Source organism: Magnolia sinica, chromosome 10 (genome assembly GCF_029962835.1).
Source record: "Magnolia sinica isolate HGM2019 chromosome 10, MsV1, whole genome shotgun sequence".
Lineage (NCBI taxonomy): Eukaryota > Viridiplantae > Streptophyta > Magnoliopsida > Magnoliales > Magnoliaceae > Magnolia > Magnolia sinica.
Genome location: NC_080582.1, coordinates 84,814,954 through 84,827,220, shown reverse-complemented (window position 1 = coordinate 84,827,220; position 12,267 = coordinate 84,814,954). Strand labels below are relative to the sequence as shown.

The 12,267-nt window shown below is 41.7% G+C and overlaps 1 non-coding gene across 1 annotated transcript; it reads left to right on the top strand.

Annotated features, from left to right (window-relative positions):
• Window positions 1–11,817: 11,817 nt before the first annotated feature.
• Window positions 11,818–11,925, top strand: LOC131217827 (small nucleolar RNA R71). Its single transcript, XR_009157417.1, has one exon. It is a non-coding gene; the product is annotated as a small nucleolar RNA R71 (small nucleolar RNA).
• The last annotated feature ends 342 nt before the right edge of the window (window positions 11,926–12,267 follow it).

Here is a 12,267-nt window from a genome sequence, read left to right as displayed (position 1 = left end):
ACCCAACCCAACCCAACCACAGGTTGAGAATTGGGTCGGGTTGGTACTCAACCCTAGCCCAACCCAAGGTTCCTATACCTCAACCCAACCCAACCACAGGTTGAGAATTCTCAACCCAAGCGGGCTCGGTCGGGTAAGTCAAGTTGGCTGGGTGGATACATGCTAACATTTTCGTTATTATATTAGTTTATTATATTTTGATACACACTTATTTTTCGTATTTATGATTTTATTAATCATATATGTAGTTAGTCATCGTAAAGAATTTCATTTTTTTCTAAACAAACAAGCTAAAAATATAAGACAACTACTCCTTTAAAAGTCGTGTTGTGTGGCACACAATATATTAGGGATAGAGAAATCTAGCTTATCTTATTAGCTTGAGTCATCAGAAATGACGTGGACCAATGAAACTTGACGGCACTAGAATTTCCTGTGCCTTCAACATAGATGATCGACACTCAATTATAATTTATAAGTAACTAATATATTGATCGGGTTCGGGTTGGGTCGGGCAACCCAAGACCTCAACCTAAGCCGAACCAAAGTTTTATCGGGTTGGTGTTTGTATAGCCCAAGCCTGAGACTGGACTTGATCCATCCTGCCCGAGCCCAACCCAATGTCGGGTCGATCACAGGTCGGTGGGGTTGAACCTGCCCAACTTTCAGCCCTAGATAGAATAGGCTTCGTTAATGCATATACAAGTAGTTGGTTAGTTGAAATAGAAATATTACGAACCAAACTTAATTAATTGGATATTCTCGTAATATGGAAATCAATCTCAATGTGTTTTGTTCATTCATAAAAGGTGATATGGCAATCAATCTCAATGTGTTTTGTTCATTCATGAAAGATGGGATGAGCACTGATGTGTTAGACAACCTTATTGTCATAGAAAAGTAGAGAAGGTTCTGGATGGGGTACGAGGAAATCACATACAAGCATGACTCAATAGTCTGCTTCAGTAGAAGAGTGAGAGATGATGGACTATTTCTTAGACTTCTAAGAAATAGGCAAGGCACCCAACATAATGCAGTAACCCATAATGGAGCAATGAGTTATGGAGTAGCTGGCCCAATTGGAATTGTTGGGGGAAAATATAACAAGTCCTTAAGTTGGCTTAGGTGTTAGACCGACCCTGTTGATATGGCTTAGACTCGCCATTCACCGAGTCTAACTACAGCCCATGCCCGAATCACTGGATGGAGAGACATAGCCCGAACTCACTAGGCGCCGAGCCTGACCGCAGCCTGCATACCCTGAGCCACAAAGCGAGACCTCCAAGTGAGATTAATACACCTCTAGGTCCTCTTGAGGATCTCACAGAGGCAACTATACGCCAACCCACTTCAATGGTCGAGCCCCAGTTTTGACGGAGCTCTAGTCCAACCCACCCTTTCAGTCGGCCAATAGAGTGGTTGGAGATTTGTTGCATGACCTATCTAAACATAGCAGTGTTCAAAAGATAACGGTCAGCCAAGCCCCATCACTCCTCTTTCGGAAGTTGTTTATTGGGCTCTGCCTTAGTTGATTCGAGGAATCGGCCCGCATCTCCACCTGACATCTTCAAGAGATAAGCTTTGATCCCAAAAATCTAGGAAGATCGATCAAAGATTACGGGATTGCTCAAGATAGAGATCTATTCCAGTTAGGAAAGCTCTTTGAAGACTTCGCTTCTATAAATATTGACGTCGATATAAGTGAAAGGTACACACACATTCTTGCCCTAACACCATTACTCCTAGACCCAGATTCTGACTTTAGCATCAGAGGGTCCCCTTGGTCAAGCCAGGGTCTCCTTTGTTTTCTTCCTATGCAAGTCTTCGAGTACCACGAAAGGGGCAAGCCGAAAATAACATCAACAGGAATCATAAAAAGCTTTGAGTTGTAGACTGCTAGAGGATGAGAGCAAAATGCCTTGATTGGCTTACTGATTGAGGTAACCTCCAAATGAGGTTAACCAGGCTTGTCCATAAAGTAGTTGAGGACGTGCACAAGATAGACAATATCCAGTCGCGTAATGATAGGGCAGATTAAGGGTCTATTTGATTTTCTAAATCTGCCGTAAATACCATGTAAATAAGCATTTATTACTTTTTCATCATGTTTAATTGAAAAGAAGTTTGTATTTTTGCTTCGAAAATCGGTCCAAAAGGACTTGTTTAAATGTGTAGGCCCCATCGTGATATATATATATATATATATATATATATATATATATATATATATATATATATATATATATATTCACTCTGTCCATCTATTTTAGTAGAACATTTTGAGGCACGGGCAAAAAATGAGGTAGATCCAACATTCAAGTGGCCTACACCAAAGGAAATAGTGGCTCCAAGAAGTTTTTAACGGTAGGTGTTCAATTTTCTTTTTCTTATGGTGCGGTCGACTTGAGCTTTGGATCTTTCTCCTTTTTTTTTCATGCCCTAAATTCAGGTGGCATAATGGATGGACGGTGTGGGTAAGCCGCATACATCATGGTGGATCCCACATATATTTCGCAGTGCCCTCTTTTTAGCGTTCAAAAAGTAGGGGTCAAATCAAGCATGAGGAACAATAGGGTAATTACTTGAGGAAGGAAATATTGCCCATTTATGACGCATTTACAGTGGATTTCAAAAATCAAACAACCCTAGGCGACCAATGAGGATTGTGAGCTTTAACTTCTGTTTCGTAGGAAGATTGGTCAAGGGAGCTTGAAGAAAACTAGTGTCTTGAAAATTTTTTAAAGCATATTTTCTTTGAGGAAGAAATATACTATAACATGGCCACTTGAATGCCTAGGAAATGCTTAAGAAGACCAAGGTCTACATAAATGTGATGATTCCATCTCCGTAAACAAGAACTGCATTGAAAGAGGAGCCAGTGGATCGCGTGAACAAAAAATAATATGCCTTTGCCTGGGTATAGCCAACGTCAAGTAATAAAGTAGAAAATTTGCTAAATCATTGTCATAAAGCCCATTTTAATCCATACAATGATTTGTTGAGGCGGCCTACTCTAGTCTCCCCCTTTTATGCAAATCTAGGTGGAATGATCATATAAACCTCTTCACTGAAATCCCCATGTAGGCATTATTAACGTTCAAGTGATGATGACGCAAATTTTGAATAGCAGCGATGGCTAATAAGCAACGTACAGTGGTTGTTGTTATTACTTCTTCATTTGATCTTTGGCATAAGAGGTTGGGACATCCATCTCGCAACCGGTTAGAACCTCCATATGAAACTTTTCATGATATTTCATCCATTTCAGTTGCACCTTCAGCCGATCAATACATTAACAGTCTCTCGATCGACCAGGAACATTACAACCTACTTCGGTCGACTGAACAACACTAGATTAAAGGCACTATCAACACGTTTGAATACCACCAAATAAGTTACTTTTTCAACTTACAAAAGTAGATAAGTAACTTATTTCAAATAAATGAGTTTGATTTATGATTAGTTATAAGTAACTTTTTTACTTAAAATTACTTAATCACTTCAAATAATTTTTTCAAAGCTTTTCTACTTTTTCATGAGTTGTTGTTCACTCCCCAAGTATAGGGTTGTGATGTAGTAATAAACTCGGTAAGACCGAGGTCGAATCCACAGGGACTGATACCTGTACGTTATCCGAAACCAAGAAGAACTAGAACTAGGCTAAGATGTGATCTAGAAATTAAGGAATAATTATGGAAAAATTATCTACGACTTTTAGGAATTCAGAGAAAAGAAAACTAGGGATTCAGAGGATCCACTTGTAGAGATCAGGGAGATCGTATGCCAGGATCACAAATTATGGAAATTTACTGTACTGCCATTGATATAGGTTTCAAGAGATGAAGAATGGATGAATTAGAATGGATTCCATCACCAAACCATGCCCATGAGACAAAGCAAACAACAGAATTAATCTAACTACCAATCAATCAACATGATTATGAAGGTTAGGAGAGGTACTGTCATCCTACCATGCCCATGGGACAATGATGAACAACAGGGGTTCCTGACTTCATAAACATAAAAAGGAAAGGAATATTCAAAGCCATTGCAGACCCATTGTAATTTCAGTCACAACAGACCATTAAAGACTATCAAAACTATTCCTTGAAAAATCAACTTAAACTCAGTTCAGAAATTTTAATTAAGTGCATATAATTAGACTCTCCCATCTCGCTACAGGCTTCACCTCTTAGCCCTAGCTAAGAGGTTTAGCCTAGTATGATCATGTTAGAACCTCTTAAACAAAGTAAATAAACAGAAAAAAATAGAAAAGAACAAGAAGGAAGGAGAAGAACAGATCCAGCCTTCCCACTCAGCAGCAGCCGTAGCTCCCTGTCTCTTTTCTTTCTTCTTTCAATCCTCCCTTCGTCCTCGTTTCTTCCTTTCTTCCTCGACGTGCAGCAGCGACTGAAACCGCCAGCCTTCTCTTCAACGTGCAGCAGCAACTGAAACCGCCAGAAACTTGTTCAACGTGCAGCAGCAAAAATACTCCTGCTCCCCTTTTCTTTTCTTTTTTTCTCCAAACCGAGACCTCCTTTTAAAGATGAACAGCCTCCTCCCAGAGCTGCTGACGAGTCCCGAACGGAATAGGTTGCGGAACCCGTTTTTTACGCAGCCAGCTTGCATACGAACGCAAAACAGTTGCGTTTGAATGGATTTTGAGATGGCGGAACGTCCTAAATTCCGTTTTTTTTCTTCTTGGTTGGGGAAAAGACCCACTTATAAGGATTTTGGCCGGTTTGGATCGGCAATCCGACAGTGATAGAGATCACAGTATACCCCACAAGCTCCGATTTTTACGGTCGTGCGCGGGCTGCGTAAACAGAGCCCGGATTTTAGACGCTGGACTCTCGGTGGGACCCACTTACCTTGTCGCGTGAGACAGCCGAGCCGTCCACCAGATTCCCTTAACAATTTCAGTCGAGTATGGGTTTGTTTGGATCAGTTTTGGTGCGGCCCAGAGAATCTTTCTTGCTACCGTTCGTTCTATGTTTGAACGGCTGGAATCCTATCATTACTGTTTCTTCGCATTTTGCCACCTAGGCCTTAGTGGCATAGGCCATACGAATCTCATGGACGGTCCGGATCATCTCACTGCATCACGGTGGTGGGCCACAAAATTCACCCGCAGCCTCTGCTTCTGCCGCAGGAATGAAGTCGAGTTGGAGAGGGAGAGCTCGGTCAATGGACCGTTTGACCGGGCTTTGTGTTGTTGTGCACGGCCAGTGCACATGTACACCATGCACACTCATCTCATATGGGGTCCACGTATGAATTTTTTCGAGGAATCTGCACCGTCCGTCTGGTTCTTCATATGTTTTAAGGCGTTGAGACCGAAGATGAGGTGTATCCAGCGATCAGGTGGGCCCCAGATCAGTAATTTGTGGGCTGATCTGTCCGTTGGGCCACTTTCACAGTGATCCAGGAGCTGAAATTTTACGTGTACGGTTCATTTATGGTCCTCAGACTACGTATGGAGTTTTGAACTGATCAGATGGTGGGAACCCTATGATCTTGCATTCTGGACACTTTTCAGGCCCCTTGAGCTTCAATTTCTCGCTTTTCTTGGATCCCTGGCGTGTAATTTCATCAATCTTGGTCCCCTGGAGTCCGTTCCTTGCCTTGGTGCTCTCGGAGCGTCAAATCCATGCTTTTACTACCCTTTTTCAGTCCATGCTCGTGAATACGCCCTGCATCACAAATATGATTAAATCAGGCCATTAAGCGGCATTATGCTTGTAAATCCAGGCAGTAACTGGGTCTGATATGCAATATTTGACCCTCAATACAACCCCCAACCAGCATCTTGCTAGTCCCGAGCAAGGTATGCGAAAAATAAGTTGAGAAATACGGGACACTTTTTATGAACTCGAGAGATTTATGAAAAAGAATTCAGATACTCGAATTCTAAGATTCATGAATGTTGGCATTACTTTCTCCTGAAATCAAGCTTATGGTAAACTTCATAGCCAAGCTCAAGTGTTAATCCATTAATTAGAAAAATTCTAAATATTGAGTTCCACAGATGTAAAGTGTAATCCCAACTTTCAACATTAATATTCAATTCTTAATTTTAGGATATCTTTGGTAATCAACAAGAGAATTCATAATAACCAAAGCTTGCCTCAAAGATCATCTTTTCATTCCTTCAGTTTTTTTTTTTTTTTTTTTTTTTTTTTTTTTTTTTTTTTTTTTTTTTTTTTTAATCAAATCCTCACCTATAGGGAGCAAACCTATGATGAAGACTGTACACCCAAAATTTTCACATATCTCATAGGGAATTAAATCTACACCTATAGGGAGTAAACCTATGGTGTAAACCATTCGCCCAATCCTTTCAATTTCTCAAGTTGGTTCCTTTCAAGCTTAGTGATCACCAAATTAATCGAATGAACCCTTAATGCGTAAGCGAGATGTGACGTGTAAAATTATAATTCAATCAATGTTTAAAACTTCTAATCATGGATTAATAGTTCAAACTCTGAACCCAGGAGTCAAAAATTACCAACACCATGTATTCTGTAATTCCAAGTGTCTCAGGTGGCCATCAAAATCACTTTGGATTTATACGAAATTCCAGAAAATTTTCAAAATTTTTCACAATTTTTCGCTCAAGACCAAGAAAACACTGATTAGGAAACCTAATCTCCCACCCCCAACCAAAAGTCTACATTGTCCTCACTGTAAAAGAAATAAACATGCAATGCACATGGGACAACGGAAATATAAGAGGAGTGATGGAAAGATAGTACCTGGACGAAAGAATCAGGAAGTTTTCCAAAAATATCTACGTAAAAGAGAGTCAGTACAAGAGAGAAACCAACAAAAGTAAAAATAAAATCCTACCTATACCACTTTCGCAGGTGCTCTCGATTGCATTTAGCGCATGCAACAAGCCTTTAAACCCCTAGTTTACCCCTAGTGGACGAGTTGTAGTCTCGTGAGGGTTTGCAGTAATGTTACCCACAAACATTGAACTAACTAATGATAAAAATGAAATGAAATGAAGAGCTGGGTTGCCTCCCAGGAGCGCTAAGTTTACGTCTTCAGCCAGACCAAAGCAACTATCATAATCCTATGAAAGCGATAAACCTACCTATACCTCCATCAGACTAGGAGATCAGTCCTGGTAAACAGGATCAGTCAGAGGCATGGACATGTCCTCTGAATCAAATTTCTCGACAAATGGCTTTAAACGATGTCCATTTACTTTAAACTCCTTGCCATTGTCGGGATCTCTTATCTCGACGGCCCCATGAGGATAAGCAATGACAACAATGTAAGGGCCGGTCCAACAAGATCAAAGCTTACTCGAAAAGAGATGTAATAAAGAATTATACAAAAGGACTTTTTGACCAGGTGTGAATGATTTTCGTAGAATATGTTGATCATGAAATGCCTTCATCCTGTCCTTGTAAATTCTCGAATTCTCGTATGCGTCGTTCCGGATTTCCTCCAGTTCATTCAAATGAAGTTTGTGTAGCGAGCCAGCGTTGTCCAGATTGAAATTAAGATTTTTGATCGCCCAGTATGTTTTATGTTCTAGCTCCACAGGCAAGTGACAAGCTTTCCCATAGACAAGTCTAAAGGGAGACATTCCAATAGGGGTTTTAAATGCAGAACCGTATGCCCATAAGGCATCGGTCAATCGGATTGACCAATACTTACGATCAGGGTTAACCGTTTTCTCCAAAATGTTTTGAATCTCCCTTTTAGAAATATCGGGTTGTCCACTTGTCTGTGGATGGTATGGGGTGCTCACCTTATGAGAGATACCGTATTTCTTCATTAAACTCTCGAATGGTCTATTACAAAAGTGTGAGCCCCCATCACTAATAATGGCTCGAGGTGTTCCGAATCGAGAAAGGATGTTCTCTTTCAGGAATTTAATGACCGTGCGATGGTCATTCTTTCGACACGGAATTGCTTCAATCCATTTAGTGACATAATCCACGGCGAGCAAAATATACAGATTTCCAAACGATTGGGGGAATGGTCCCATGAAATCGATGCCCCAACAATCAAATGCTTCGATGATAAGGATGGGATTCAAAGGCATCATATTTCGACGGGACAATGCTCCCAATTTCGACAACGCTCACAAGCTTTGCAAAACTCATGAGTGTCCCTGAACATAGTGGGCGAGTAAAAAGCCACCCTGCAGAATCTTGGCCGTGGTCTTTTTAGCGGAAAAGTGACCACCACAGCCTGAGAGTGACAGAAGGAGATGCTCTGATGCTCATCGTCTAGTACACATCTCCTTAGAATTTGGTCGGGCAATATTTAAACAAAATAAGGATCATCCGAGAAAAAGTTGCGCACCTCGGTGAAAAATTTCTTCTTATCTTCTGCAATCACTGTGGCGGTATGGCACCTGTAGCAAGATAATTAGCAATATCAGAAACCAAGGTGAATGGGAGACTCGAAAATTGTTCATCGGGAACATGTCATTGATATGGGTCGCCTCAAGGGAATCGGAGGTATTAAGGCGAGAAAGGTGATCGGCCACTACGTTCTCTACTCCCTTTTTATCTTTAATTTCCAAATCAAATTCTTGGAGTAGAAGGATCCATCTTATCAAGCGGGGCTTAGAATCATTCTTAGAAAGAAGATACTTTAGTGCCGCATGATCTGTATAGATAATGATCTTGGATCCGATCAAGTAGGACCTAAATTTGTCCAAGGCGAACACTACGGCTAAGAGTTCCTTTTCCGTAGTCGAGTAGTTCACTTGGGCCGGATTCAGAGTCCTACTTGTGTAGTAAATGACGTAGGGCTTCTTATCTTTTCTCTGGCCTAGGACCGCCCCAAGAGCATAATCAGAAGCGTCGCACATAAGTTCAAAAGGGAGGCTCCAGTCGGGTGGCTGCATGATAGGTGCAGTGGTTAATGTGCCCTTAAGCTTGGTGAAAGCTTCCTGGCACTGCTCAGTCCACTCGTACAGAGCATCCTTTTGAAGAAGATTACATAAAGGGCGAGAGAGAAGACTAAAGTCCTTTATGAATCTCCTGTAAAATCCTGCGTGTCCTAAGAAAGATCGCACGTCTCCGATGTTCTTGGGTGGAGGTAGGTTAGAGATAAGATCGATTTTTGCCTTATCTACCTCGATTCCTTTGGGCGAGATGATATGCCCAAGGACAATTCCCTTCCGAACCATGAAATGGCACTTCTCCCAATTAAGTACCAAGTTCTTTTCTTCACATCTTTTCAACACACATTTAAGACTTTCCAAGCACTTGCTGAAAGATGGACCATAAACAGAGAAGTCGTCCATGAAGACCTCTAGATATTGCCCCACCATGTCAGAAAAGATACTAAGCATACATCACTGAAAGGTGGCAGGGGCATTACATAGTCCGAATGGCATCCTTCGATAGGCAAAGGTGCCGTAAGGACATGTAAATGTGGTCTTTTCCTGGTCTTCGAGGGCTATCTCTATCCTGGTTGTAGCCGAATACCCGTCCAAGAAAACTATAATAGGAATGACCACTAACCTTTCCAGGATCTGATCAATGAATGGTAAGGAAAGTGGTCTTTCCTCGTGACGTTATTAACTTTCCGTAGTCAATGCACATTCTCCAACCAAGAGTGACTCTAGTTGGCACGAGTTCATTATTAGCATTGGCTACGATGGTGATTAGGACTTCTTAGGGACCACTTGAGTTGGACTCACCCATTGACTATCGGATATAGGGTATATAATACCCACATCCAATAGTTTAAGAACCTCGGCTTTAACCACTTCCTTCATATTTGGATTTAGTCTACGTTGTGGTGCGAGCGGTTTTTGCATTATCCTCAAGATATATGCGGTGAGTACAAATCGAGGGATCGATTCCCTTGAGGTCCGCTATCGTCCATCCTAGGGCTCCTTTATGCTCAATGAGAGTAGATATATGCATACTCTCCTGTTCCTTCTCCAGGTGGGCAGAGATCACCACCGGATATGTCTCATCTTGACCTAAATAGGCATATTTCAAATCGAGGGCAAAGGTTTTAGGTCAAGCTTCGGCGGCTTGAGGTTAGACGGAGAGGCACTACATCGGTTTGTGGTAATTCTTCAAATTGTGGCCTCCATCGGTTAACTTCAAGTACCGGCAGTATCAAGCAAGGCGCAAGTCTCCCTAATCATGTCGTCATCAAAATCATGGGAGTGGGCCAGGCACGTCTCTAGATGGTCGGAGGATAAGGTCAGAGGTGTCGTATCTTCCACGAAAGAGTCAATCATGTTAATATCGTGGAAATCGTCATCATCCTCTCGAATTGTTGCCGTTATTGAAAAAATGTTTGACTCGATGTCAAATTTCCAAAAGACATAGTCATGATACCATTCCCCGCAATTGATAATTGCATTTGACGTGGCAAGGAATGGGCGACCAAGAATGACGGGAATCGAGTGCTCATGTTATTGATGGGTTCGGTGTCCAGGATGATAAAGTCTACGGGGTAGTAAAATCTATCAACTTGGACCAACACATCCTCAATTATCCCTCTTGGTACACGAACAGAGCGATCGGAAGTTGTAGTGTGGTTAGGGTGGGTTTTAATTCACCCAAACCTAACTGTTTGTATACTGAGTAGGGAATCAAATTGACGCTCGCTCCTAAGTCAAGAAGTGCGTGATCAATTCGATGGTTCCCGATTACACATGATATGGTTGGGCTGCCGGGATCCTTGAATTTCTGCGGCACGTCTTGCTTCAGGATGGCGCTCACTTTCTCAGTCAAGAAGATTTTCTTTTGAATAATTCTCCGTCGCTTGGTCGTGCATAAGTCTTTTAGGAATTTGGCATATGAAGGTATCTGTTTAACGACATCAAGCAGAGGAATGTTGACTTTCACCTGTTTCAACACCTCTAGAATATCCTGAGAGTTAGAGAGAGGTTTTGGTGAAACCAACCGTTGGGGGAATGGAGCAACTGGCTTCTCTAGAAGTTCCGGTTCCACTTTTTGTGGGGCATCAGTGGATCCATCATTGTTGTCCTCTTCTGGTTCTTGAGGCTTTTCGGGCCTAACCGGAAGAGTTTTATCAATGATCTTCCCACTCCTAAGAGTGGTGATGGATTTAGCATGCCCCATCTGATTTGAAGAGCTGGGATCATTATTCTCGTATTGCGGTTTAGGATTGGGGATAGGTTGTGCAGGAAGCATCCCCTTTTCTATAACCGTCATACGAGAATCTATCTTTTGCATAAAATCTGTGATTCCCCGCATTGCCTGAGCTAGCTCTTGTATGGGATTTTGAACCGGTTCCTCTTGAGGTTTCACTTGATTTGGATTTTGATTGAAGAAACCTGGAGGAGTCGCCGTTTGTCCATTTCTCCAACTGAAGTTTGGATGATTTTTCCAGCCAGGATTGTATGTGTTAGAGTTAGGTCCAGTAAAAGGTCTTTGATAGTTATTTACGGCATTGGCTTGTTCATTCAACACTCCTCGAAAGGCAGGTATTGTAGGACAGTTTTCAGTTGTGTGAATGTTGCAATCACAGATGCCGCAAACAACTTCATTGACCTTATCCTTCTTTCCTTCCATGGCCTCAACTTTCCTTATGAGCGTAGTCACTTTACACTTGAGATCATCCTCTTCTTTCAAGAGATATAATCCACCTTTCTCCTTTGATTGAGTTGGCCTAGACGTGGTGTTCGACTTTGGGTAATAGTCCCAAGATTGTGTTTTTTCAGCCAAACTATCGAGGTAGTCCCATACCTCGTCGATGTCTTTATTAATGAACTCTCCATTACACATTGTCTCGACCATTTGGCGCATGGAAGATGTCGATCCATCATAGAAAAAATTTGTAATGCGCCACGTTTCAAATCCGTGTTGTGGGCATGAATCTGACCAAATCTTTGAACCTTTCCCAACATTGAAAGAATGGTTCATCTTGCTTTTGGGCAAAGTTCATGATCGCTTTGCTGAGGGTACTCGTTTTATGTTGTGGGAAGCTTTTTTTGTTTCCCTCTGCATATCGTTCCATGTGCCAATGGATCTAGGACGCAGTGAATGTAACCACGTCTTAGCTTTCTCTTTTAAGGAAAAAGGAAAGAGTTTCAGCCTAATTGTATCCTCAGATACATTAGGAAAACATAATGTAGCTATAATTTCATCGAACTCTTTCAAATGCAAATATGGACTCTCTGATTCAAGTCCATGGAATTTGGGAAGGAGTTGGATAACTCCTGGCTTGATGTCCATTTGTCCTGTGTTTTCAGGAAAAATCATGCATGAGGGCGTACTCACTCCCGCCGGTTGTAGAAAATCTCGT